Below are 7,016 nucleotides of genomic sequence, written 5' to 3'. Positions count from 1 at the left end.
AAGACTTACATTTATACAGCGGCCTTTCACGACCTCAGGACATCCCAAAGTGCTTCACAGCCAATGAAGTACATTTGAAGTGTAGTCACTGTTGTAATGTAGGAAATGCAGCAGACAATTTGCGCACAGCAAGCTCCCACAAACAGCAATGTGCTAATGGCCAGATAATCTGTTTTTTGTGATGTTGATTGAGGGCTAAATATTGGCCAGGATATCAGACTAACTCCCCTGCTCTTCTTTGAAATAGTGCCACGGGGTCTTTTACATCCACCTGAGAGAGCAGATGAGACCTCAGTTTAACGTCTCATCTGAAAGACGGCACTGCACTGCACTGGAGTGTCAGTCTAGACTTTTGTGCTTAAGTCTCTGGAGTGGGACTTGAACCCACAACCTTCTGATGCAGATGCAAGAGTACTACCCACTGAGCCACAGCTGACATGGCCAGAATAATGGCCTCTGAGAGAGGGATGGAAGCTTACCAAAAATATATAAATCATGCTAGCCCTGAGAGATTTGCGGGGGGCTTCAGTGCTGGATCAGTCGGGCAGGCGGAAGTGTCAGATCACCACATTTCTGTGGAGAGGAAAACCTGAACTCACACCTGCAAGGGGGTGGGGGGGGGGGGCAGGAAATAAATAAGAACAAATGGAATAAAATAAAATATTTAATAGCAGAAACAAACTGTTTGAAAATTAAAGAACAATTTGGAAATCTCTATCACTTGTACAACAGATGTGAATGTGAAGATCGCCTAGTCCTGTACCTCAGCAATTTAAGTTTGGAACAGCGCTGGGCTTTTATCTCATGATAAGTGAGCCTTTGTCCAAAGCACACAATGAGTCTATTTTCATCTAGGATGGTTAAATCAAAAGGGAATAGAAAGCAAGAGAACCTGAGCAAGGAACTGATCTATTTCCAATACCTGAGAACAAAAAGTTCTTTGCATTTATGTTGTGACAAAAAATTAGCCTGTTCCTGCATTTTTAATGTCCAAACCTTTTGTCGCAACTCAAATAAAAAGGCTATTTTTCTCACACCCCAGCCCACCCCCAAACAAGCAAGAGGCATCTACTTTATGCTGAGGTGGTATGCAGTCCTGGCTGTTTTTTTATTCACCTTTCTATGTTTTAATTTAGGAATGAACTAGTCTCCGCATTTGTACTATAATTTGCTGTGCAAGACCGCTTTCGACCTGGATCTGCTCAAAAGCTGGCAAGCCGACATAACAGTACGCCGGAAACAAATGCTTACTAATTAATATGTGGCATGAAATGGTATTTTGTATTCCTCATTAGAGGAAAGGAAACTGCACATCAGTACAGATGCCAGGGCAGTCTTTTGAAGTAGAATTGAGCCAAATATTGATACCTGTAACAGATCCAGGAATAACATACATTATATTCAAGGTAAATCTAATGATCGCATTCTCCCATCTTTGAGCTGAACTCCAAGCAAACACGTCCTGGAGAAATAAGGCTACAATATGAACTCGCAGCTCACTGCTGCAAGTGTAAGAGTGTGCATTTAAGGTGGTTGCCCCTGTGATACACAGCTATTGACACCAAAGCGCTAATCCACAGGTTTCCTTCAGAATCCCTCAGATAGCGCGCTCCATCTCTTGGGGCCTGAATTTGATGAAGGCTTCCAGCCGCCAAAGTGCCACCCAAAGGATCGCCAATGGCCGCTGAGATATCTGACGGTACTTTAAGCAGGGTTTTCATCGATGAGGTCCCTTGAAGGTCGGCAGGCGGCAAATAAGTGACTTACGCACCCAAGTGCTGCCGAGGATGGAGTCGGGCCCACGGAGGGTCGAAGAGCTGAAAAGCAAAAGCATAAAAAATATCTTTTTAACCATCTGAAGACCTCAGGGGACCCCATTCAGGTAAGTCCCTGTGAATTTTTTTTTAAAGTTCACTAACTTTTTTTTCAGGATCTTCCTATCTACCGTTGGGGACAGACCAGCCTCCAGCCAGCGGTCCACCCCCGTTCTGGCAGCTCGGCGGGCGGGAGGTCACTTACGCCATTTGGCCGTCCGCTGACGTCAGCAGGCAGTTCCCGGCAGCTCTCCCCTCCCGCCCGCTCTAGCCCACCTCGAAAGTGGCACTGGGTGGATCTTCAGAGGAATGCCGGTGGCAGTCAGCGGCAGTGGGCGGTGAGGTGATCAAATTGGGGGCCCGTGGTCTATCCTGTCTCCTACTGACCTCTCTGCTCTTTTCCTCATTTCCTATCTCTTTCTCTTTTCCCTTATTTCCTTTATTTTGCTGCAACATGCTCCGGTTAGTTCCTCAGCCCATTCAACTTTACTCCCTTGCTGACCTCGCTAATGCTCCAGGATTGAATCGCTTCTTGGATATCCTCATGGCTCCTCTCTGCTGTCAACTGAGACATCCTCCATCATGCCCATTGGGTCACACGTCACTGTCCCGCCCACAGCAGTTTGAAGGAAGATTAATACAAAGGTGCCTACACTTACTGCTGATGCTGCAACCTTTTCCACAGGCAATCCCCAGAGGTGTTAAAGTAAGCGTGCCCAGGACATAGGCACAGGATTAGTGTTTGACTTCTGATGTGAGTTTAAGCTTAAGGCATTAGGCAGGCACATAAATTGTTATAATTTATTTTCCCATTTCTTTGTTTTTTTCAATAATGTTTGTGGTGTGAAGGATATAAGTGCCAGAAAGGGTGAGAAGCCTACTTAGGTGGCCATTAGGACAGGGAATGTGTTTGCAGAGAATAACATAGGAACATGGGAACAGGAGTAGGCCATTTAGCCCCTCGAGCCTGTTCCGCCATTCAATGAGATCATGGCTGATCTGTAACCTAACTCCATATATCTGCCTTTGGCCCATATCCTTTAATATCTTTGGTTAACTAAAATATACCAATCTCAGATTTAAAATTAACAATTGACCTAGAATGAATTGCCATTTGCGGAAGAGGGTTCCAATCTTCTACCACCCTTTGCATGTAGAAGTGTTTCCTAACTTCACTCCTGAAAGCCCTGGCTCTAATTTTGAGACTATACTCCCTAGTTTAGACTCTCCAACCAATGGAAATAGTTTCTCTCTATCTACCCTATGTTCCCCTTAACATCTTGAAAACTTCAAGAAGCAGCCACTGTACTGCAGAGGAGAATGGTATCTCAGATAGCACATTGCAGTTGGTGTTTTATGCTTCAATTTCTTGCGCCCAATATCAGCTGCACCTCAGGCATCGCCGTTCAGGCACAGGGATTTATTGTGTGTCGATTTCGAGGCCATGATAAGTAGAACCCATATATTCATCCACACGTGATCTCCAATGTTTCTAAGAACAAATCTATAAATTTTCTTCTTAGGTGGTTCCTCGTATCGAGGATGACTTGCTTCCACACCAAAAAGGGATGAGTTCACAGATGTTTCGATGAGGACCTGATATTCCAGGTCCCGAACTACATGTTGAAGGGTGGAAGATGCCTGTGCATGGATTTTTTTAACGTGTGGTGGCCGTTGCACACCAGCCACCACACGGGCTTGACAGAGCTAGGTTTTGTACCAGTAGCAAGGATTAACCAAGACGACTGGAGACCAGCTCTGCTACATGGACCTAGTGCGCACACAATCGCAGTGTGTGCTGGCCCGTGCTGCCCCAGGACCCTCGACTTTTCTGGACCCCAATCATGTTGGGGGTATAAGAGAAGGAGTGGTGGCCCTGGAACCAGCTGCAGGTCGGGGCTATAAGAGGAGGAGCATGCCATTTCAAGATTTGGCGCGAGCCGTTCAAGGAGGGCGACGGCTTCGAGGAGGGTGACTGGGCGACGTCACCAAAACCCAGGTCACCGATTGGAGCGTGGGCATGAACTTCGGCGGGGCCTAGGTACAGCAGAGGTGCGGCGAATGATCAGGGCGGAGGTGCGATGAGAGATCGGGGCAGAGGAACGGAGAGAGATTGGGGCAGATGAACGGAGAGATCGGGGCACATGAACGATGTGAAATCTATAAATACGCTGGTAATTACTGACCAAACCAACATCATCCTGCACTCAATGCCTGTTTCCCCAGGACCACCCTTTGGTGCTCTAGCAGTCCGTTGCGCACCAACTGCTTGAGGTGGATGGTTTATGGGAGACTGGGGCTCCCATTCACAGCCCCAGCTGATGTCGCCCGTCAGGAACTCCTGCACAGAAGCAGAGCACTGATGCAATGAATCATGTGTAGACCACACCATAGCCACAATCAAGGAGGGGTGCTGCTACAGTCCTGCAAAGAGGACCAAGATCATCACTGTGTGTTGCTTATTACATAATGAGAACAGGAGTGGAGCTAGAGCAGACCGAGCGGGAACCAGTGTTCTGCAATTTCCAAAGAAAATTTAGGAGATGGATGAGGAAGAGGTCCATATATATAATTGCAAGTACTTACTTTTTTTCCTTTCTGTATAGAGGGTGCTCTACCCCAGATGCTCTACCCCCTTTAGTGAGTTTGAGGACGGAGTATTGGGTGCATCGCAAAGCACTTGAGGAGGATCAATTGAAGGTGGCAGGAGAAGAAACAGAGAATCTGATGATTTTGCAAGCCTGCACTATATGCGAGCAGAATGAGCATGGGTTTGGTATCTTCCCAGGCCTGGCTTCAGACAAGGAACAATGCAGGAGGAAAAGACTTTTGCCACCTCCTTTGAGCCTGCTTTGAGCAGCCTGCAGAAAATATGTAGCAGTTCACCTCGGACATCACTTAAGGGTCGCACAAGACATTTGTTTGACATGCAGAAGTCCATGGAGCAAGTAACATTTTTCCAGTACTGTGCAGAGGAGGCTCAAATCATAGGGGGAACTGCATGGAGCAAAATTCTCAAACAAATCCTGTGTCCGGTGCCATTGAGACTATGGCCACTCAGTTACTGGAATTTATCAGTAGCACATTTCATACATTGGATGGTCACTTGGAAATAGTTGTGATAGTGCTTCTTCATCCACACTGGAGACACCCTACAGACTGCTCGACGGCCCAAGATTGAGGGCGTGGCAGGAAGCGTCTGAGGCAACAACCTACACTCAAGGAGACACCACAAGCTCCTCCTCCAGCCAGGAGGGAGGAAGTAGCCGAGCGCAGATAGAGTGGAAGCTACAGCATCATCAGCTGTTGCAGGAACATCACATGACCCTGTACCTAGTGGCTGGACACCATGACCATTCTAATGGAGCCACAGCACCCACAGGAACCTGCCACCATGGTTGCTTCTCCCACAAGGAACACTTCATCACAATGCGGCGTTGAGGAGTCTGAGGGAAATCAATGGCAAGTAGAGATTAGAGCATTTAGCACTGTAACTAGCGCTCTGGCAATTCGTTGTTGGGCAGGGTCATGACAAGGTTTTAAGTACTGGTATGGGTAGAAAAAAGGCAATGCAAGTTGAGAGTTGGATGTTATTTATTAGGGCTAGAATCTGTTTTAATAGCACAACCACAGTTGAACAGTGCCAAGAGGTATCAAATATTGGTTAATCAGTATATTTCGCTCCACTCTCCAGTAGTGTTTGATACAACATGCTGTGAAGTGCTTGGGACTGAGCTGCCAATTCCTCAGGCCTTGTAATCTTGCGAAGAAACCCCGGGAACAAAAGGAAGTACATTTCAAAATGTATCCCCTGGACAGTAGCTTCCAAGATAAGAAGGTTTATATAAATTTAGTGCCTCATGTGGCAGATTAACAAGTGAAGTCCCTGTTGCCAGGATTCCAAAAGAGATTGTCAATCATAGCAAATGAAGGATACTCACTGAATGGCAACATGACAACTCCAAACTTGCCCCCACCAATGACTTTAACAGATTCATGGCCACATAGAGCAAACGCTATCTCCTTCATCAATACTAACCAACATCCAATCCAGGTTCTCTCCCAATGGTTGTGGGCAGCCTTGGCCTATGAGCAGAGCACATTTATGAAGCAGTTCGCAACTGGCAGAGGTTATGAAATAGCATACCCTCAAGACTGTGGACCAAGCTCCACCTATATCATTTCGCTTTCCCATAAAATCAGAGTGCAGGAGAAATCCCAGGAACTGCGTCTTAAAGGCAGATAGGGGGAGAAATTGACCTCCTTTGTGCCTCCCGTTAGCGCCTCCGGGGGATAATAATGGGGCACTAACGGCTTTCCGGCCGCGCACGGCGAAAGTACCGACGCCCGCAAACTTCCTTTGCGGGTTAGCGCTGGCGGTAAACCTTAATGCCACGATCTCCTGCGCCCCGGAGATCATGCTGTTATCCGGTGCGCAGCACCCCATTACTGCCCTGGATCCCAAATTCCCTTCCATCCCCTGCAGCATCGTCGGGCGTCAACAACGACAGCTGCAGGAGGGATTGTGAGCTCAGCCGGCCATTTGGGGAGCAGTACTTAAAGGCATTGGTGGCCAGGAAGGTCCAAATTTTATTCTGAGCCCTCTGTGCTGCTTTTTGAATGTTTCTCATGGCGTGCTTGAGCAGCCCTGTACTCTCTTACAGTGCTTGGGGCTGCTCTTCATGGATGGTGCTGTCACTCACCATTCCCAGGCCTACCTTCAAAGCATGTCAGCATTGGACCTTACCTTTAAGGAGGGGAAGGAGCCTGTGATTCCAGCAGTGCTGCACGATACATTGTGCAGCGCTCTGCCGCTACCGTCCCTCTTGCTCCGTTTAGCATTCCAAGGGCTAAACTTTCACCTACATTTTCGGTGGGCTTTCGGCGGTTTTCTGAGCAGTACAGCTGTTTTTGTTCGAGAAACCGGCCGGCGAAAGTTTCCCCCTTACTTTTTGAATGGTACCGCCCACATCTCGAAATGCCGACCGGGAGCAAACCGCCGAGAAAATCACCAGGACGTAAGTTTGGCCTTGTAAAGTCCTGTCCCCTCAGTACAGATTCACACGAGGCATGTAGTGAAGTCAAGGTCACTCTGGACCTGCACCTTTATTTCACAGCTCTGGAATGCTGCACTTGCCTGAGACCTCTCCTTATATACCTGTCTCTTGCAAGTGCACCCCTGGTGGTAAGGTATGCTGGTGG

At 47.6% G+C, this 7,016-nt stretch overlaps 1 long non-coding RNA gene across 1 annotated transcript; it reads right to left on the bottom strand.

Moving 5' to 3' along the window:
• Positions 1-646: 646 nt before the first annotated feature.
• On the bottom strand, positions 647-2,009 carry LOC139263992 (uncharacterized). Its single transcript, XR_011593266.1, has 2 exons — positions 1,920-2,009; positions 647-1,817 (listed from the first exon to the last, which is right to left on the bottom strand). It is a non-coding gene; the product is annotated as an uncharacterized lncRNA (long non-coding RNA).
• Positions 2,010-7,016: the final 5,007 nt, after the last annotated feature.

This window comes from Pristiophorus japonicus, chromosome 5 (genome assembly GCF_044704955.1).
Source record: "Pristiophorus japonicus isolate sPriJap1 chromosome 5, sPriJap1.hap1, whole genome shotgun sequence".
In the NCBI taxonomy this organism is placed as follows: Eukaryota; Metazoa; Chordata; class Chondrichthyes; family Pristiophoridae; genus Pristiophorus; species Pristiophorus japonicus.
This window is presented reverse-complemented; position numbering and strand designations above follow the sequence as displayed.